Raw genomic sequence first — 23,887 nt, 5'->3', positions numbered from 1 at the left:
CTAAGTGTGTGTGTCTGTGCCTTCTGTGGAAGGTTGGGTGTTGGGCTGGCAACTTGACACTGTAAAACTCCACTGCCAATCATGTGTGGACAGGTGATCCACTGTGGTGACCCCTAACCGGGAAAAGAAGATTGTCTCTGCTCTCTGTTTTTCTTCATTAATTATTTTACCTGGGCAGCATTTGCAAATGGTCAGCTGTGGTCAATATAACACTTGGGTAAGCAAATGTAAAATAAAATAAAATAGAAAACAAAAAAATACATGCTTTATTCTCGTCTAGGTCTGAATTGTTTGCCATTGGTTCATACATGTAATTGGAGAATGGGTGACCTGTACATCACAATAATGCCTTCCATAGTGAGTGCTATTGTGGAAATGATGCCCTTCCAGGGATGTAGAGGACCTTTGCCTGCAGAGTTGGGCCTCAGGACACCCCATTGGCATGTGTTAGTTCACAATAACACACACCCTGTCGGGCATTATTGCTTGCTTATCCCACCTACCTTTTTTCTTGCAGTAACATGTCTAAAAAATAATGACTTACCATTTACAGTGGCCTCCCAGATTTCAGCAACTGTGTGGTGGTCATCCATATTATGTAATAAGTCTGAAATATTTACTGTTTCCATCTTATTGTTTCTATGTGAGTTCCTAACAGTGGCTCTCTTTCCTGTTTTACCTTGTACATATTTTTTGATGCTTTGTTAATTTTTAATTCTACAAATATTGATTTAATCTTTTTTCCCCTCCCGCTGGTAGCCTATATGAGAAATACTGTCCTACATATTTACTGATTTTATTGTGATCCTGAAACAAAAGTCACCCTTGGGTCAACCAAGAATCTTGGTATTGAATGTAGTGGAACTGAAGTACTTCCTATAGGAGACTGATCAACGGTGGGAAATCTTTCACCTTACTATACCCTCACATCATATTTAACTACTCAGCTTTGCATTTCCCCATTGTTGCATAAATGTCACAATGGTTCAACATGCTGTAAATGCAAGACATCAGCATCTATTGGTCTCTGTTACTTAATAAGAGAGTTCATAATGTCACACATATCCCTTAGCCAAACACATGTCATACATATATCAATCCCATTGCCCTCATGATTCTTAAAAAAAATCTACATGAAATACATCTGCATAAATAGCTTTGCTGTTGCATATTTGAATAAAAACAAGTCAATAAATAAAAAAAAATGTTACAGATTTCTGGTTAAGAAATGTCTAGCCAAAAACAAACACACACACACACACACACACACACAAAATAGTGAATAGCTAAGCAAGTGACATGGCAAATATCTATACAGATAAGAAGGCAAAAATGATAGGCTCAGTCATTTGAAAAAAAAATAAAAGAAAAACTATCAGCAGTTTAAAACTAGTCAACACAAAAATATCAGCCAAATAATACTGATTAAATGATAACATTATGACATATGTCTTTAACCCATATATTAAATTAGACCATCAATAGTTACTAATCTCAGTTAATACAAAATCATACACCAGTAAGGCATCAATCAAGTGGGGAAGTAAACAAAACACACACACACACACACACACACACACACACACACACGCACACACGCACACACGCACGCACGCACGTATACACACACACACACACACACACACACACACACACACACACACACACACACACACACACATACACAAAACACTGTCCAAAGTATAAATTAGGATTCGCACTACTTCTCAGTTGTCTGCAAGTTCATTTGATTCTACCTCTTCTTCACCTCCTCATATCACCTAGTAGCCAATCAATGAAATACCAAACATATTTTTATCAAATTGCCATAATGCTGCTGTGCTATACTTAAATAACATGGGCAGTTTGCAGAATGGAATACACACCCCAATTAGGATTCACTCATATCTCTTGTTCAAGTTATACTGTAAATCAAAATCAACAGTTTGTAGATCGAACTCTAATAAGACTATTTATTAAAGATTTCAATCTTACATTAGCCAAAGATATTTTGGTCAGAAACTCTTACCTTGTCTCAAAAGGTATCCTCTAATATGTTTAGATACTACCAGGCAGTTACCAAATGTGTAAATCCTTGCCGCTGTCACAAGATAAGTCTCCTCTCCATCACCTTAATTTTTACCTCTAATATCAATCACTCAGTTTTTAATCCTGCTGCTTTTGGAGTTCAGATTGATTTGTCATCACTTTGTTGAGGGCTATCTCTGTCTGTCTACTGAGTATCACTCAAAATACTACCTGAACAATCAATACTCAAGTACTGCAGCACAAAACTACTCAGATCTTTTTACATCACTCTTTTATGACATAGATTACAATTTAGCAAGAGATGCTAGGGACACAACCCCCCCCAAAAAAAAATAGTAACTTAACCTCTACAAGTTAAAGTTTATGCACAGCTTTATACAGTTCTTTTACAGTTCTGATCCAGTACTTTCACCCAATAATTTCTTAAGATGCTTCCAGTCATTAACATAACCAGAAGACCCAGTGAAATGAAAGGCATCTTTTAAATTAGCATTCATGTAATTTCAGCATGCACAAGATTATTTCTCTAAGCTAAAACTGCAAAACTTGCAGCATTTTCCTGTAACTTACAAAAGCATGATGCTTAAAAATAAAAAATAAAAAAAAATACAAAATAAAAATCTGCAACTCACCTTGTCAAATTCTCTTAGATATTCCACCGTTTTTGTGATGTAATATGAATTGTGGGTTAGAGCTCCTTGCCACATGTGAACAAAGCCTGATTTTTCTATCACTGAAGTCCAAATTCTTGTTTGTGGACCCAGTACTGGAAAAAGACCCTACAGTTCCATAATTGCAGTTTAACTAAACTGATCCTGAAGTAAGGACAGTGATTGTTATGGATGTATATGGAACACACAAGTGAAGATGTCACACAAATTAGTTGTTTTTGTAGTTAGCAATAAAACTGCAGGCTAGGAATTATTTAATATGTCAGATTCCTTTTAACTGGATGAGTAACTTTCCAGCACACAGAAGTGTCAGGTCTTCAAAGTAAATGACTAATTGTTCTTTTCTGTATCTTTTCTTTCACACAGGAGCATAAATTTTCATTAAAAAATGAAATATTTTACATGGCAATGAAAAATAGCTGAATAACTGAGTTCAGACATATGCTCAAACTTTCTTTTCCTGGATCATTCCTGAATTGTAATTTGCCAATGTTCATCTCATGGATGCATACTTTTCCAGTAATGATATACTAACATATTTCTTTATAGAGAATGCTCTTCTTTATTCAGCATCTGCAAACACATCTGGTCATCAGATCCCATTCTAGGAAGGCGATGGCAAATGTACAGGCCACAGCACTGCTTCGTAGATGGTTTCCATTTTCTTTTAAATTATCCTTGGTTCATTTGGCTTTACCTTATTGTACTATACCAGTGAAAACTCACAAGGACCTACAAACCCAGTATACATGCCACTATGAATGAGAACCAAATCTGTGAAGTGACCTGCATGAGATACTAACACTTATCTACCTACCCAATGTGCTGTCCTGTTACTGCACCTTGTGGGTACAACACATGCTTTCATGCCACTTGTATTTTTTCATTTTGCTAACTTTTTCGCTTTCATAATCTACATTCCTGATGAGGCTATAGATCATTGATTGGTCATGATATGCAGTCTTTGACTAGCCAGTAAGCACACTAGGCAATTTAGTTTTGATATCAGTACTCTGAGCATTATGTGACTTTGTTAGTAAAAAGAAATTAAGAGACTTTCTACGCTCCATAGTAATATCATTTTTAATCCTAAGTAAATTAGTTAGTTCTATAAATGTACTTAAATATAAAAAGATTGCAACTAAAGGGTTTTACTGGAGCCATAAAAATGGAAATCAAAATCATTCCAAACTTTGTAATCAAGCATCCACTTTGTTATTGGCAGAATTTAGTGCTATAAATTATTTTAAATATATCTCCTCTAGGCTCAGTACCTTTAGGTTTAAACATCTTATTGAAATGCAAATGGAGAATGCATTTTTCCATCAAAAAGTGTCTTCTGAGCATTAGGTCAGCCATTATGCATCTCATACAATAGCATTATTTACAATGATTGAATCAGAGAATTTATTTTGCATAATTTCTTAGAGTATGCAAAATGTTTGAATGAATATATTGCATTAAGTGAATAAAATTATTTTAATGCTAGTCTAATCCTGAGCCATCTTTAAAATGATGTAGTTTGCACATATATAGCATCTGATACTGACTTCATTTCTGAGTAGACCAATAATAAAATACCTAATATGAAAACAATGCTAACTAAATAAGAAAGTATCACCATGTACACTTGAATCCTTTTGTGACTATTTTGATTAATACATTTTTAATACAATAACTTCTAACTAGATAGAAAAAAGATAATCAAAACTTCTGCTAGGTTTTCAAATGTGACCACTGATACTTAGGAAACCAAGATGAGAAAGAATCAAGCTATTATGCAAATTAGAGTGACCATATATTAAGTGTTTTGTATTTCTTGTCTGTGTTCATTCACTGGCTAAAAAGTGAATTTACTGAATCACTTCTGTGGACTTATGCTAAATAAAGATATTTACTATTACCCTACTGAATAAAGAGAAAGGTATGATGTTATATGACAAATGTGCTATAAACCAAGGTGTTTTCCTAATAGAATAAGATAAACAAGTAGGGAACTATTCAGTAGTGAAAATTACTGTATGTATAAAGAAAATAGCAATACTTTTTATATTTTTTTAAATAACTCTGCAAATTGTATTCAGCCCACATGACAAATTTTGGAAACAAATGTGTATATACACATATGCCAGACATAAATGCATTCTGAAAATATTAGTCACTGTGATGCATTCATAAGCATCGTATTTATTTTCTGCAGTTCAGATTTATCCATTCATTTCAAATTTCCAGTTTTTCCATTGAACTCACCTTCTTTCCTTTACTGACTGACTATTTCATCATTTGTTCCATGCGAAGATGCACAACAATGGATTTTTCTTAATTCTCATTTTTTTCCTCATAGTTTGTTGCTACGTGAATTCTGTAATGATACTTATTCGCTTTGCTTGTCTCTACCGTCAGAATCAGTGGGCAGTATATCATGACAAATCTGATTAATATTATCTTGTGTATTGCAGACATGAAAAATAATGGCTAAATTGTCTAATTGTACCTTTAAATGCTCACTTTAAAATGCCAGAAACTATACATTGATATTTTTTTTTTGGCTCCGGGGGGGGGGGGCAAGCCTGTTGCAAACTTCAGTGTGAGGACTGTGCTGTCACCCCCCCATCTCTATGTATACTAACTCCAAGGTCACACATCCTGGGAGAAATGGGAAATGTTGCATTCTCTATTCCCTCTTATTCATCTTTGATGACCCAAGTCCAGTACTTTTCATATAGGGCACACTATATGCTGATATATTAGTATGTTGAAAATAAAATGATGCGATGTTCTCACTGACATGTTCTGTGCCTTGATAAATCAGTATACAATATACCACACTGCAGTCTAAGAAATCTCAGGATCTCACAATATGTATTCTTGTGTATTACCTGCATGATGTGTCCACTTTCTTTTTAGCCAGTTTTACCATGTTTTTCTTATTAAAGCATGAGAAAATATGGCAGACCATAACTAGATAGTTTAACTACTCTTACATATTCGGTGATTAGCTCTTAGGTACCCACTGCATTCTTCTAGTATTTGTCATTTCAGCTTTTGACCAGTAGTTACTGTTGTTATGATTCAACACTTAGTGAGCTATATAATAATTACATTATAAGTTATCCCACTGATCACTATTTTGTATGCCTGTAACCTGCATTAGTTTACAGGTATACATTCTTCCTTATAACTACATTCAGAATGAGTCTGGTCAAAACTTTGTGATGTATCACACTGGTGTACTAGGCAATCATTCTGCAGAAAATGACAAGCCTAGCAAAAAAAAAAAAAAAATTCAAAAGTTCTCTCCGGCCTCATGTAGGGCAAGACAAGATAGAGCAGGGAAGATTTAAGGCTGCCCATTCAATTATCTAGGTTTATCTTGAAGGCAGAACGGGTACTGATCTGTTTGACATGTAGTGGAAGTTGGTTCCAGAAATGAGGGATACGTTGATATGTTGAGATATGAATCTATCACATCAACCTGCATTATTTATCTGTTGATGAACATTTGCTTCTTTTAAATGAGTATTCGAGGTCTGAGGTATCATTAATTAATTTATTTATTTATTTACATTTGTTGACCGGGATTGTTCGACTGGACATAGGTCCATTTTTAGCAGAGACCCAGGGAGAAAAGCTCCACAGTTAAAATATACAGACAGTAGTTACATTGGATTTACATAGCAATTAATTTGATCAACATAGCAATTAACAATTACAAACATAGTTACAGATGAAGAACATAGTACATAGTAGACAACTAGAATCTTTATCATCTGCAAAGTGCATAACAGACATTAACAATTATTACAATAAGAAGTTCCTGTGGTATAATAAGTAGTTAGGCTTATGAGCATCCGAGCATGCTATAATCAAGGCAGTTAGTGGGGTGGAAAGAAAGGTAGTGGGTGGAAGAGGTGGGTGATATTAGAGAGGGAGTTGCAAGGACATAGCCAGCATGTTTTTAGGTGCACTTTTAGTAAAGTTTTGAAGTGGGAGCATGATGGTACGGAGGTAATTGTGAGTGGGAGGGAGTTCCATAATTTGGCTATGGCACAAGAGAATAGTGCTTCTCCAGCAGAGTTATTGGCTTTAGTGACCTGTAAGTGATTTTTGTTTCTGGATCTTAGTGGTCTGGTGGTGCAAAAGGGTTGGAGTAGATTCTGGAGGGATGGGACTTTTAGTGGATGGTTTACTAGTTTGTGGGCGAGTGTGAGTTGATACCATTGAAGGAGGTAAGAGAGTTCAAGCCAGACCAGTTCAGCAAGTGAGAGACAGTGGAGACTACAGTAGAATGTCCCTGTGATGAATTTGGTGGTTTTGTTGTAGCAGGTCTCGAGCTTGTTTAGATCGCATTGCCTTAGTTTGGTATATATTGGAGAGGCATAAAGTAGGGTGGAGATAAGGTGGGAATTTGCTACTGAAATCTTTGTTGCTTTGGTGAGAAGTTGCTTATTTCTGTATAACACTCCTAGTTTTTTGGGGACTGTTTTTATGGTCATGGATGTGTGAATGTCAAATTTTAGTTTATTGTCTATTTCCACTCCTAGCAAGTTGGTGTGTTCTGTTGGGTGTACAGTGGTGTTGTCTTTTGCTGTGATGCTAAAGTGAGAGTTGTTTTGAGTATGTTTGGTGGGTTGGAAGATGAGTAGTTTAGTTTTGTTTGGGTTGAGTATTAATTGGGCATCGGATAACCAAGTTTCAACAGAGGAAAAGGCTTCCTGTGTGACTTTTGCAGTTTGGGTAGGGACTGGGCTAAGCAGATGATGGTTGAGTCATCTGCATATTGTATGAGTGTGCCATGTTTGGTGGCAGAGGCTAAATTACTGGTGAAAATAGAGAAGAGTAGGGGTCCAAAAATGGATTCTTGTGGTATCCCTATAGAGACAGGTAGTTGGGTAGATATGTCATCCTGCCATACAACGGATTGTTGGCGGTCAGACAGGTAACTCTGAAACCAGTTGGTGACTGATTGAGAGAAGGGTAGGTTATTGAGGACAGAGATGAGTTGTTTGTGTGGGACCATGTCAAATGCTTTAGATAGCTCTAGGAAAGTAGCAGAGGAGAGATAGCCATTGTTTTTAGGCTGAAGGATAGTGTTAGTAAAAGAGAGTAAGGCAGTGGTGGTGCTATGGTTTGGTCGGAAACCGTGCTGAGTATTGGAAAGGAGTTTTTTAGTAAGGAGGTAGTCTGAGACCTGAGACTGAATGCATCTCTCTAGTATTTTGGAGAGTGGAGAGAGAATAGCTATGGGGCAGTAATTGGTTAGTTCTGTGGAGGGGCCATCTTTGTGGAGGGGAATAATATGTGATACTTTCCATAGTGTGGGAACTTAACTTTCTGACAGAGATCGGTTAATCAAGATGGATACTGGGTAAGCTAGAGCATCTGCTGCGATTTGTAGGTATTCATTTGGGAGGTTGCCTGCTGCTAACCATTGCCATTCTATATGTCTTTAATGTATGCTAAAACCACAGTAAAAGAAATAATGGTATCTCTGCCTTTAACAAAGCTGCTTTGATCTGGAAACACCAATGCTTTGATTAAATTATCTAATTTGTGTGCTAGTAGTATAGTTTTCAACTAAGCAACAACATTTATCTCTGTTTTCAAATATAATTTGGAAGAATGGAGAGGAAACCATAAACTCACTCCTGGTTTAGCACACATGTTCCTCGTGGATAGCAGGCAAGAAGTAAATATTCCAACATATCCTTCTTCTTCCAGTCCCTGGGTAATACAGAAAACAAGGGCTGAAAAGCTACCATGATAATGGAAAAAAGTCTTCTTAACATCCTAACAGATCGATATCCTAGTTAAGTACCTATGAAGTTATGAACCAACAACAGTGATGAAAAATTTTTAACTACAAGATTTTAAACATTTTTCTTTCTTTTTTATTTAAAAAAAAATATATATATATATATATATATATATATATATATATATATATATATATATATATATATATATATATATATATATATATATATATATAAACTTACAGATAAGCAAGTGTCAACCTATGTAGAAAAAATGACATATTTAATTGAAAGTTATTGCTAAGATGCTAAGTTCCCTGTCTCTGATATTTTGGCTCTACAGAACAGATTTGGTGGAGTAAATTGTCCTGACTCAATCATCTTTTCTGAAATTCCAGAAGTGATTACCATATGCTATTACATTATTCATTCAAAATTGGCTAAGGCAATTTTTGTAATTCCCCATTGTTTATCTGAAGCCATAAATGCTCCTGCTCTGTTGGCTGTCTGTTTAGTTGTTTTCAAATGTCAAAGCTTAGGTGTTGGACCCCCAGTGTAATCAAAGAGAAGTTCAATTTTTTTATATACTGATTATTTGCTGTCATCATTTGTGCACTTATCCTGTGTTAGGTGATCTGGCATAAACGTGTATTTGTCTGTCTGTCTTTCTGTTTGTTTCTTTGTTTGGTAACTGAGTAGGTAGACGAGCAAGAATAATTTCTTTAGCAATTAACTCAGTCACAAGGCAATCTGTGATGACACAGAAGAGCAAAGTATGAATCTAATTCAGAATGCACTTAATAATGTAATATAAATTACAACTGCTGCAGTAAGCACTTAATACAGAAATACAGCATACCTATAATGACATATCTGCCATGATGCAGCTGATACAATAAAAGATCAATCTTTGGCATTTCTTCATACAATAAATAAAGGTACAAGTGGGAAGTACATGTGGTCACTGTATTATTTGTCCCTGAAAAGAATGAAACATAGAAATTATAGGTAGGTGCTTGATAGCATTCCTTATAATATGTGTAGAATTTTCTGGTAGCTAGGTACAACTGAGTTTGAAAAATATATAATAAAAATTGATGAATATTGAAATAAATAAAAAGAAATCATGTATCAGACATAATGTAACATATAATAATGGTCTCTGCTGAATAATATATAGAAATGAAACAGATCTACCATGACTATATAAAGTAACATTCTCATATTTTTTTTTTTATTAAGCACTACACTATCATACATATTTGTGGATACTAAGTTAACAAACAAGCTGTCTAAAGCTTAAGGATGTGTATCATTGCAGAAGGTTCACAGAGATACATTTTATTTCATAAATGGATACAAAATAATGCTCATGGGTGCCCTGTATAGTGTTCACTATGACAGCTTGTCCAGGCTAGTGTAATGTCACTAGACTATGGCACTGAGTACAGTAGTGTGTTACAGGATTGCATCTAATTAATATGCACTATGTGAAAGATGTAGCACATGGTTACATGTTGCAGAAATGGGGCTTTAGCTAGAATGAGATGGACAATATAATGTCGAATGACTGGTTGTATAGTATAGAAATAAAGTGATGGGTATATGTTTTATCAGTCTGGGTAAACAATCAGGAGACTGAAAACTCTAAAGACAGAACTTGTCATGCAAAACATTCTTGATCTCAGTATGTTCGGAGTTGACAGAGCTATATTTTTCTGCATATATGACTTGTACAGTGTGGCTAGGACTCCATTTAAATGGTGTAGATGTCACATCCTGCAAAACAGCATGTTGTCCACCACAGTGTGGCAAAATGAATGTTGTACTTGCCTGCTAGAGATACCTCAATTATTCCCTAATGGTATGCATCTAAGAAAGAATGTGTAATATAATTGGGGCAGTGTATATATATATATATATATATATATATATATATATATATATATATATATATATATACACACACACACACACACACACACATATATATATATATATATATATATATATATATATATATATATATATATACCACACACACACACACACACACACACACACACACACACACACACACACACACACACACACACATACACACACACAAACATATATGTATATAGACAGAGAATGAGAAAGATAGATATATAAATAAATATACACTGGTGGTATAGTGTATTACACAGTGAAGAGTCGTACTTAGCTCAGTCTTTCTTGGAGTTTTTACTGAATGGTCTGCCTATATGACATTTTTACCCTTGATTTGGATGTTATTTGGGATACGTTGCATCAGAATGACTAATGGCAGTTTGCCCAGTGAGTGCGTGGCATATACAATCTGTGCTGCAAGACTGCAATGCATGAAATTCTGGTTCCCTTACAAACAAACTGCACAAGCACAAATTGTAAGAATGAATAAGATGAGCTGGGGTGAAAAATGATTCAATGCATTTATTTTGGAAAGGGACAGGAGTTCCTCTGTGCATTTTTCTTGTATGTGGCCAGCTGCTGCAGGTGCATCATGGTACTTGTTGCATTATGTTTATGCAGGCAGTCTGTTTAGTTTGTCATTTGGCAATCTAGGCTAGATAGATCTAGCTATATTATTACTATTATTTATGTGTAGTGTACTACACAAGGAGGTACTGAGCTGAATGAAATTTTGTAGCTAAACTAGAGTATGGAAAAGTTTATGATATAAATGACTAATGCCGAGTAACTGCACAAATTGTAACAATGAATAAGATGAGCTGGGGACCAGGATAAAAAATGATTTAAATTAATACACTTATTTTGAAAAGGGACGGAAGTGGGATGGGAGTTCTTCTGTATGCATTTTTCTTGTACATAGCCTGTTGCAGGTGTATGTGTAATGTGTAACACGTTGTTGTAACTTAACTTGTTTGTTGCTCAGGTCTGACACACACAGTACAAAGTGATCGTTCGTAACTGAAGTGAACCGCATTCCACAATAATCTCTTCCTAAATGAAGTTAAATGAACTACAGGATAGTAAACTCACTAGAGCATCCCTGCCCCCTCAGCCGAAATCCAACAGCTGGCTGACATCACTGCGCATTTCTCAGTGCGATGTCAGCCCAAAAAAGACAAAAAAAAAATTTTTAAAAGCTGGGAAATTTGGAAATTTAGTGGTGCCACTCAAGAATCTTGGCACACCATTAATTTGGACCTCAAAACCAGTAAAAAATGAGAAATTCAGCACAGTTGAGAGGTATGCACCCAACTCGCAGTCATCACCAAACATGGTCAGCCACACTTCTGAGGTACTTGGGTATTGGTTTGGATGTCTGCAAAACAAATGCGAAATAACTGCCAAACAGTAGAGTCCCCAGTGATCCCATTCACTTGAATCTAATTGTTAAAACAGTAGAAGAAAAAAAAAACATTTCAACAGTCTGAGTCATTGAATTAGACCCTAAATCCAGAAAGTAATGTTAAACAGAGGGCAAACGACATTCCAACCACACGTTCATGTAGGTCCAGATGTCATCAACCCACATACATTTTTAAATGTACGGTACTCTAAAATGTAGCCAGTGTATTCAGTTAAGTGTCTTCAAGGCTGAACTTGTGCTTTTAGAAACTGTTAGACACGTATACAGCAACCACTACTCTTTGCATGTATAATATATTTCAGTTATGTGTAATAATATGTTTAGCCATAAGATGGCAGTGCTTTCTGGTGGACACTTATGGTAATATTGTGATGCAATTTCCTGTTAATTGTGCAGTGTGTTCATGATATTTAAAAAAAAAATAAATAAAAGCAAACATTAGTTTAGACTGCAATCAGGCTGTAAGTGTCCAGTAGAAGTTTTTCTAACACAAATCACTGCCTATTTCATGCTTAGGCATCAAAGTATAAACTATCCATAGGATTCACGAAGCCTCCGTGTAAGAGTTATAACTCTTGCACGGAGGCTGCAGTTAAACAGAGTGATGTCAGCATGCTTTGCATATTCATGAGAGCATGCTGAATCACACCTAAGGCTAACACGGTCCGTGTAAGACAGTAGGGGGCGTGTCCGTAGGCCGAGCCCTGCAAGCGGACATGCCCCCAGAAGAGTAAAAGTGCCCAAAGTAAACACCCACGACAGAGTCCACGGAAATGTGAATAAACACAACACAACACATGCCCCCACAGACTATGAACATAAAATATGTAAATGAACATGTTATATATTTTTTTTAAATTGTAAAGATGTTTGCCCGTGAGTGCGCTCGTTTGCGCGGGCATGCCCATAGCGCAGCTGCAGTTAGCAGTCAGTGGGAAAGCATATAAGAACTAAATATGCAAAGTAAGCCAAGAAGCAATAGCGTAGCGGTAGAGGCATCAGCTGAAGAGCAGGCATTCATGGTTAGAGCCCCCACAACACCAAGTTTTATTTTTAGCAAAATAAGCACGAAACAAGTCCCTGACAAACATGTACACATATAAAATCACATTTTATGTAAAATGTAATGAAATAGTCCATTTATTTTGAAGAAATGTGAGGTAACAAAATAATAAAACATGCCAGACGTGCCTATAGCTGAGCTACAGTTTAACAAGGTGAGTGCATCTGCCCGTAGGTGAGCAGTGGTTTAACAGGTGCAAAATGAGTGCCCGTAGCTGAGCAGGGGTTTAACAGGTGCAAAATTAGTGCCCGTAGGTGAGCAGTGGTTTAACACGCTGAAACTGTGTGCCCCTAGCTGAGCTGAGCGTAATATGCGTGCTGACAGCCAAATGAAGCATAAACCAGCATAACCCATTTGCGCGGAGCTGCGCACCATGCAAACAAGCTAACCAATGGGCAACGTTGAGCAAGCTGTAGCAAAACTGCCTTTACACAGACACACCCCCTAGCCTGTCTAGACAGTCATAAAATATAAAAAGCAGTGGCCAGGTTCAAACCCAGGATACCATGCACCATAGTCAAGGTACTGAACCACTAAGCTACAACAGCTCTACTCAGAAATGCAGTAATAGCAAATATATAGGAATGAATAGAAAGTGGAGCATGACAAAGCAGGTTTTGTGAAGTGGATTCAATTCCAAAATGGCCAATCACAGATAAGTGCGGGAAAAACGGCATATATAAGCCCCATAGGTGGGAATACACAGCATAAACGATTGCAGAACTGACTTGCAGCCAGAATGTCAGGTGTAGGTGAGGGTAGTTGCTTTCGAGCACAGAGGTGGGGCGTTGAGGAGTCCAGATACATGGTCTGGCAACTAGTCCACAATCATGAGGCCCAACTCCTGCAGGGCCAGGTCCTGTGGGGAGCATATAGGGCTGAGGCGTGGGACCGGTTAGCTCATGATCTTACCAGTGCCACAGGGATTCCAAGGACTGGTGAGCAGGTCCGTCACCACCATGCGGACCTGAAGAGACGCAAGCAGGACCAATTGAACCTTTGGATCCAGGAGGCCTGGCAAATGCCCAACGCCCCACTACTGAGTAAGTTACATTTAATTATGTATGTAAGAAATTAAATTAGCTGATATTATGGAGATGTGTATTCCAATATTACTTCATTTATATTACAGCTGCAGGTGTCCATTCTGCGAACCGCAGAGCCTATGGTGATAGGCTGGTGCGGTTGCACCACCAGGCAGGTCAGTAATCCACTCCCAGTAACTGTAAAGAAATATAAAAGTATGACAGTTAGCAAAAGAGCGCAGTGTAGTCAAGAAGTAATAAAATGTGCAAGTAACAGTGTAAAAGTGTTTGCAAGTATTGCTTGATTACAAAAGTGTGTTGCAGTCTGAAATCCAAACAGAAAAATGAAAATGTCTGAAATAAAGTCTGAAATAAAGATGCTCCACCTGTAATATCATAGTGCACAACCTGCAGCAGGCTGAAAAGTGAGAGGGTGTGAGAAAGAGTTATGAATCCACCAATAAAGTAGTAATAACCCCTGTATAAAGTATACTGCAGTCAGTACAGAATGAAATGAATGTGACAAGTAGAACCAAACTGCAAAATGTGTCCAAAGTGTTGCTGCAGCTGGAATGTGTATCCCAAAATCTGCATATGTTGCTCTCAGTCTGAAATATGCAGATAGTATGATTGTCTGAAATATCAAACATCCACAGTTGTCTATAGCTATATAAAGCAAATGTAGCAGGATGATGTAGCTGAACAAAGCCAGATATGAACGTGTATGAATAACAATAAAATGTATATTGATGTAGGAGTAACAGTCCTATCACCAAACTGAAGTAGTTATCATATAGGAAACTGTAGTTAGAACAGTAGTGTGCATATATCTGTAGCTATTAGAAATGTACAGCATATGTATTGGTATTCGAAGGTGTTAATAATATTTTCTTCACCCCACCCTATAACCACATATAATCCATTCCATGTGAAATTGGTATGTGCAATCACAATTAACACCCCTGGACATTTGTCCTGATGGGTCATAAATATTTGCATGTCCGTTGATGCATCTGCCTGTTCATACATCCAAACCTGATGGCCTGTTGCCATCAATCAACCCTGCATGTTGTTGGACTGTGTATTGCTGTTCAAATTATGCATGTGTTATGCTTGCTGTTCAATGGAGTGAATATCTGGGTGTTTGGTTAATGGGAATACTAATGCATGCTGTTACAACTAATTGCGAATGGTATTGTATGTTACTAACCCAAACTGTCATGACATAATGCAAAACATAGAACGACAGGGAAGGCGGGTTCCAGTGGACCCACCTCTCCCACCTCAGCTGGCGAGTGCACCTGGCACTAGTGCCCAGTCTGGACCCTCCTCCGGTGGCCCTGTGCCACCTGTGGGTGGAAGCGCTGCAGGGGATGGGGCCCATCCCCCCTCTGCAAGCGTGGCCGGAGGAGAACCACCACTCACCCTCCGTAGCGTCCGGACTGTGGTGTGTAGGGAGATCCGTGACTCTGTTCTTGAGCCCCTACTCCAGCTTGAGGCACAGGTGGCACAACTTACGGGCATGCCTGTTGCCCGGCCTACACAGCCCACAGCACAGCCCCGTCCTGGGCAGTGAAGGAACAGTGGCAACTGCCCATGGGTGGGGATATCAGTTCCACTGTTGCCATCTGTGGGCTCATGGGCTCTGGATATCCAAACCTCCTTTCCCGTCAATTGTGTAACCCCCCCACACGTGTCATACACCGCCCCTGTATGCGTCTTGTTTGTCTTGTCTGTTGGCCTATTGAAAAAGAAGAGACACAGACAGGGTAAGGTATCACCTCATACAAAATAGTGAAGTCCAAGAAAAAGGAGGTGGATACTCCAAGTCAATCGAAGCCAACCAGAAACTCAAACCAAAGTTAAAATAAAAATTCTTTTATTCCTGAAGACAGTAAGCGCTTTCGCGTTGCTCAGAACGCTTCATCAGACTTTAATAAAAAACAAATGTGCTTACTCCACTTAAATACACAGAACCAACCAATAAAATATGTGCATTCAAAACAACCAGTAGGAGCAATAGAAATTGTCACATGAAGAGCATCTCTAAAAACATCTTTATATCTAAAACTACAAAAAAGACAATAAAAGTTGTCACTTAGAAAACATTCCTAAAAAACATTACTAAATGTGTATGACCAATGAATGAAAAGTACACAAACAATAAACATAAAAATAAAAATAAATATACATGTAAATGGAAATGAATGAAAAACGAGATTTCTTTGCAGAAATAACCAGTACTTTGCAATCATTAGATCATAAGCTTCTTTTGGCCAAGAAAAAGAAAATGGAAAGAGATTGTTCGGATTTCTCGAAGGGGAATGTCTTTTCTTGGCCGAGGGAGTCCTTCAGGAACACTATTATTGAGACACACCTTCCCATTGAAGCACCCTTGCCTGTGAGCGTGGATCTAGTTACACCACCCATTTCCTGTGCAGCGCCTGCTCTTCCTGTCAGCGCTGAACACTCGACTAGAGAGTCCAACGTGCATTGCTCTACAACCAGCAGCTTTCAAGCTACTACATCGACTGCTGAACAAGTTGTTCATAGAAAAACCATTACAGCTACAGAAATAGAGACAGGCACGCAAATTAGAGAAGATTCCACCCTCGTTTTTCCACTTCCTTTTCGCATGGAACAGAGACAGTCCTGGAGTCCACACCAGAAATCCAGGAAGAGGAAAATCTCAGGAGGACCGTTCGAGTTCCAGAAAAAGGCTTTGAAACCAGTGACACGGACTTAGTGGTTAACTTATCACAGTATACACTGACAGAGTTTGAAAGTAAGTTATTAAGTAAAGGTTTATCCTTCATCCCTTCGCAGGAAGTGGATGTTAGTGAGCTTATAATAGACATTAAGCAATTTACTAGAAATGTAGCATTGGGAATGCTTTTTGATAATAGTACTGCAAATAATACTGTAGATAATATTTTTAAAAAACCCTCTGTGTTTATTCCTAATTTACATCCTTTATTAGAAAGCTTTGAGAGAGCTTGCACTAATGATCTGTTGAAGTATTTTGAAAGCAATGATAAGAGACCTGAATTCTATAATTTGTCTAGTGAAGAGAGAGTAGCTCTACTAAAGTTACAGAAAAATGAAAGTATAATAATAAGACCAGCAGATAAGGGTGGGGCAATTATGTTGTTGGATAGTAATTACTATAATAACACTATGCTTGAAATGTTGTCTGATGAATCTACATATAAAAAGCTAGATAAGCCGGGCTTGAATAGGTTGATTAACTCTGTGCATGCTGATCTGTATGATATGCTAATGTGTGGTGTTATTGATGAAAATTTATATAAATATTTTTTGATTGAGAATCCAGTTATACCGGTCATAAGAGGTTTGCCTAAGATACATAAGACCATGACCAACCCTCCACTTAGACCTATAGTTTCAGGTCGTGGATGGATAACTGAAACCATCTCCATTTTCTTAGAGAAAACACTTAGACCTATAGTAGACTCTACCAGTTCTATTTTGCGAGATACTAAACAACTTCTTGAAACTTTATCAGTTTACAATGGCATTAATGATCGATCACAGCCTGATATACTAGTAACTTTAGATGTAGCCTCCCTGTTTACTTGTATACCTAATGATGTAGGACTAGATTTTTTGAGATTATTTCTGATGAGTAAAGGGATGAGTAACACTGTGGTTATAAAGATTACTATGTTATTGGAGATTGTTTTGAACAATAATGTGTTTCTGTTTAATGGTGAATACTATCTGCAGACCAAAGGTGTGGCGATGGGGACATCCTGCGCCAACTCATATGCCAACCTTGTACTGGCATATTGGGAGGTCACTTATATACTAGAGCATATGAGTTTTTCGAGTCACATTAGGCATTACAGACATTTTGTAGATGATATTTTTCTGATTTGGGAAGGAGATACAGAAACTTTAGAAGAGTTTATGTTATATATTAATGGAACCACTACCTTCCTGATTTTGACTGCTACAACCTCACCCACTAAAATAGATTTCCTAGATGTTACATTGATTTTGGATAGAGGTCGTTTAACAACAGACATTTATAAAAAACCCTGTAGAAGAAATGCTATTCTGCATAGGACTAGTATGCACCCCCCACATATCCATAAAAACATTCTAAAAAATCAAATGATACGTCATTCACGTATCATAAGTGAGGATGATGCTCTATCTCTAGCAGTTCATACTATGCAGCAAGAGTTCATTGATAGAGGATATCTCAATAAGGATCTATTAGTTATACAAGAAACATGTAGTGAGCGGATTGTATCACCTTTTATTAAGAATGATAGCACTATGTATGAGCGTCCAACTAGGATTAGAGACAGGAGAAAAAGGTTGCCAATTCCTTATACCAATACTAATAATTCTGTTGTTGATATAATAAAGCAAAATTGGAATATTTTATTATTAGATGATGACATCAAGGGATTAGTGGGTGATAGGCCTGCTATTAGTTATAAGAATACAAAATCTCTTAAACGTTTGTTATGCTATGAAAGAAAAAACAGTAATAAGATTACTTCACATAGGAAAGGCAGTTATGCCTGTAGGAATTGTAACCAGTGTGATTTTATTATGAACTCTAATGTATTTATACACCCTGATAGCAATATTAAATATGAGTTCAATGACTATACAGACTGTAGATCTAGAAATGTTATATATTTAGCTGTGTGTAAAAAATGCCAGAGTTTCTATGTGGGAAAAACCAATAGAACTCTGAGAGAAAGAATTAGAGAACATGTCTATGCCATTCACAAAGAAAATGAAGGAAATGCCCCAGCTAGGCATGTTATACACAATGGATCTACACACACTTTTAGTTTCATGGTTATAGGATACCTACAGGCAACTGAGAGGTTAGGTAACATCAATAATACCACTGAGAAAGAAGAGATAAAATGGATCATTAAGTTTAGAGCTGACAAAGGGCATGGTCTTAATGATAAACTGTCCTTGAAACCCTTCCTAGTAGATAGGCCATTCAGACGTTAGTAGACACATTATACATATATGTATTAACGTAGAAGTATGATGAATGAATTTGTCTTTTCCTACATATACATACATTGTAGTTGCTTTACACCTATACTATAGCATATGTTGCTTTTTATAGAGTTTTTGAATATAATGTACATATATTTTTCTTTTTCTTTAGTGTCCCCCCCCTCTTTTCACACACTTTTTACACTTTATTTATTTCCATTTATATGTATATTTATTTTTATTTTTATGTTTATTGTTTGTGTACTTTTCATTCATTGGTCATACGCATTTAGTAATGTTTTTTAGGAATGTTTTCTAAGTGACAACTTTTATTGTCTTTTTTGTAGTTTTAGATATAAAAATGTTTTTAGAGATGCTCTTCATGTGACAATTTCTATTGCTCCTACTGGTTGTTTTGAATGCACATATTTTATTGGTTGGTTCTGTGTATTTAAGTGGAGTAAGCACATTTGTTTTTTATTAAAGTCTGATGAAGGGTTCTGAGCAACGCGAAAGCGCTTACTGTCTTCAGGAACAAAAGAATTTTTATTTTAACTTTGGTTTGAGTTCCTGGTTGGCTTCGATTGTCTTGGAGTATCCACCTCCTTTTTCTTGGACTTGTCTGTTGACCTACCCAACCAACCTCCTCAGCTATACCGACTTCCTTCACCTGACATACCACTCTCACCTGAAAAAAAAAAGGGCACTCTGTACCCACAAAAAAATTAAGCCCCATACATAGCTGCCCATTCCGCACATATGTCTACCAGACATGGAAACTATCAATTACAATTGGCTGTACAACTAGTATTATTGTTGTCCTTACACCTCTCTCAGGGGTGGAAGGTATCAAATGTCACACCAAATTACAAACATATGCACAGCTGTTGCTGATGAAGAAATGGGCAGCTATGGGCCTTACCTACATCCCTCCTGCAAAACCCAAGCTTGTTTCCCTACTGTCTTAAACTCTTTGTGACCCCTTTTTCACCACTTTCCTGTCTCCCCATTTTCATTTCATTCAAAGAAAATAGCGCGGGTGTGCACAAGAGTAAACACGTTTAAGCAGTTGTAAGGGGGTGTGCGCGGAGCTGAATACCAGTGCACATGCGTGGGCTCCGCGCAAACCAGCGCTAACTCGGTTACAACTGCTTAAAAGTGCCTTAGTCACTCTGATTGACAGGTCCTGTAGTCAGTTCAAAAGCAAAATAAAATTCCACTGTCAGTCCCGAACCCAGGACCTTGGAAACAGTAGTCTGCATGACTTACCACTAAGCCATGACTCTTATACAAGAACATTGTGCTAAAATAAATATATCATGTAATAGTAGGAATTAATGTAAAGGGAATATAGGATGTGTAGTACACAAAGCATGTCATTTAGAATTACTGTTAAAACTAGTGGATTTCCATAATAGTAGTGTGTGAACAGAAACAGCCATGCTAGTTGGTAGCTAGTAGGTAATAATGTCACTGTAGCACCTTGAAAGCCACACACATACTCACAGCAGGATAATCACTGCCCATACCCCACAACCTCTTACAGGAACACACCCGGACCAAGTAATACAATATGTGGAGCAAAGGGCCAAAACCAGGGGCACATTACAAATAATGTTACAACAAACTCAGACAGTTCAGAGAGTAACAGGTTCTGCATTTTGTGGGATGTGTGGAAGGGTATGAAGTCTGAAACTTGAATGTTTGTCACTATATTCTGACTTGAGCCCAGAGTGATTTGCCATAAAAAGCTGTGCATGAAATATTGACCAAAATATGAGGCAGAAATGTGGACAATCTGCAAATATTTGCACATATGAGAGGTCTGACACCACCATATTTGAATAGTTAAGAGCCTAGACATAGCAACAGTGAATGAGTTACAGGGATGCCCCTCAGACTCCATGTGAAATGTACAAACAGTAAGCAGAAAGGTGTAACAACCATGCAATGGTAACTATGGAGTCCTGAAAGTATGCACCACTTGCATGGCAGAAAAAGTGTAGTAATACATATGCTCATGCTAACCCACACTCACAACTGCAGCATACCAGACAATTTAATGGGTGTACCCCACTGATATGTACCATTCCATGAGGCAGATAACAGATGCACCTGAGAGTCTCTGGGGCCTGCTCAGCAGCATACACAAATCCCCTAATAGATGTCAAGGCCCACACCATGGCCAAACCACACTGCATGCTGTAACACCCTAGCAGATATAGCAAGCATTCCAAGGTGTGAATGTACATGGAAAATAAGAAAGCCACAGCAGCACACTACAGTCAGGACACCTAGCAGGCATACAAGTAGTGACTGTAAAGGGCAAATATTGAAGCCTTAGCAACAAAGTGCAAGCAAAGTGCAAAGCACACACACACACACACACATTAACAGTAGTAGTAGTTGTAGGTGTCAGTGTACATACACAGTTAGTACAGGAAACTGGAGAAATGAATGGAGGAATGTTAATCTACAACACAGCTGGAAATATGAGAGAGATACCAACCTTTACACTCACAGAACATTGTCCACAGCATACCAGCATGGTCCCTGCCCTTAAAATCTGAAAGGGCTATGCCTATCTCACATACCTTTTTATAGCACTGTTCTGAAATCACAATGAGAACTGCAATCAGTACACAACTGGCTGCATGCAATTAGCAAATGCTGGCTAACAATTGGTGCAGAGGCCATCACATGGACAAATGCAGTTACCTACAAAAGTATGCTGTACTCCCAGTCCACACATGCAATACTTTCATTGCACCCTGAGGAGGATGTGAGAGACAGACAGAGAGAGAGAGAGACAGAGACAGAGACAGAGAAAATCGAAATTAAGCAGACACAAACAAAACTGTTCAGCAGCAGCCACCTGAAAGCTGACAACTGGCAAGTGGAGCAGCAGGACAGAAAACCAGACGGCAACACAAGCAGCTGTGACAAACACAGGTAATGTAAAGTAATACTATAAAGGTCTACATATTGGGAACCCTCCATATGTGTCTTTGGTCTGTATCCATATGTATATGAAGATGTGCAAAGGGCAGAGGACATACAGCAACTATCAGTGAAGGCTGTACATACATTTGTATGTGAGAGCATCTATGTGCACATATCAATGTAGGTTGACTGTAGGTTGTAGTGCAATGTACAAAGTAGGTTACACAGTTATGTATCTTTAGCAGTATGTTAGTGTGTGTATACAGTATGGTAAACAAACATGTTGATATACCTGTCTATCATATGGATACGTATGTATGTCAGAATATGTATGTATGTATATATATATATATATATATATATATATCTATATATATATATATATGATATGCATATATGTATACATACATAGAGAGAGATGTAGGAATACATAGACAGATGTAGATAGATAGAATATGTACAAACATATATATGTAATACACACATACAGATATAGATATATGTAGATACGTATATATAGACAGACTGATCTGACTATCTACAGGTATGACTGTATATGACGACCTCAACACCCCCTGTCCCACCCCCTCTGTCACTCTCACCCCCTCTGTGCCCCCCCTCCATATCTATAGCAATATATGTACATCAATATATATATGTGTATATGTATACACACACACACACATATATATATATATATATATATATATATATATACATATAGATATATCTATATACATATATATATATATATATATATATATATATATATATATATATATATATATATACATATAGATATATCTATATACATATATATATATATATATATATATATATATATATATAGAGAGAGAGAGAGAGAGATGTATATATATTCTGAGTGAGGCACATCTGTACAGATGTATTGCAACAGGTGCCTGGTGACAAAGGCATGGAGTGAACACCAGTGTCAAACCCGGAGTACCATACCCCATTTCAAATCACCTACACCAGTAACCACCAGATATGTGATTGGCTGCCCACCACTGCATGTGTCAGGGGTGAACAGGGTCATACATGTATACAATAGTGCCCCCAATGATATTCACAGTGGCACACTATTCCTGGAATACCTGCACATGGTATGTGTCAGCAGACATGGTGTGTCAGCTATGGACATGTAGGTCAGTGTACCCCTCCACACCACATAATGGATGCCATGGTATGTACCTCACATGACAGCTACAGATATGGAGAAGGACACAGTGACATGTACAACACTGTGACAATGCACTCAAACACATTACCAATGCACAGTGACTGACAACACCACAGAGTACACACATACTACCCACATAGAGGTTACCACTCCTGGATTTACATACGTAAGTCACACCCACGACAGATGTCCAACAACCATAGTAACACCTCACACCATCCACAATCTAAATGACTGCTGTGTGTCGTCCATGCCACTGCAATAGAGAGCACATGTGGAGGTAAAGGTTCCAACCCACAGATAAGACATACCCTGCTTTAAGTATGCTAAACATTGTTGGTATATACATATGTATATTTACAGTATAATCCATTTACTATTATTTATTTTTTGTACAAACACCAAACAGAATTTCCAATGTATGGGCTGAATCATGGGTATATGATGTTTGAATTGTTTGAATCTCTCATCTAGTTACTATATTGAATCCAATTTGGGCAATACCTCTTTAAGAGAGGGACTATAAGTAGGGCTCACATTTGTGATGTTTTACTTTTTTGATTATTTGGCATTGAAAAAGGCTTATATTAGCCGAAACCGGTTTGCTTATTCAGCATGGTTTTTACCATTGCTGACATGATTTGAAGCAATAAAACTATATACATCCTCACAGCTGGTCCGTTTTGGGTGTTTTTGGTTGTTTGTGATTTTGGACCGTGCAGCAGATCCTACGTGCGTGACCTTTTGGGTTTGGTTGCAGTCGCAGTTCTCTCCTTCATGCTGGGGACGCCTGGATGTATATGCTTCTTTATCTAGTTACATA

Source organism: Protopterus annectens, chromosome 4.part1, assembly GCF_019279795.1.
Source record: "Protopterus annectens isolate FY-2018-M chromosome 4.part1, PAN1.0, whole genome shotgun sequence".
Classification (NCBI taxonomy): domain Eukaryota; kingdom Metazoa; phylum Chordata; order Ceratodontiformes; family Protopteridae; genus Protopterus; species Protopterus annectens.
The sequence above is the reverse complement of the archived record's forward strand: the minus strand, read 5'-3'. Positions refer to the sequence as shown.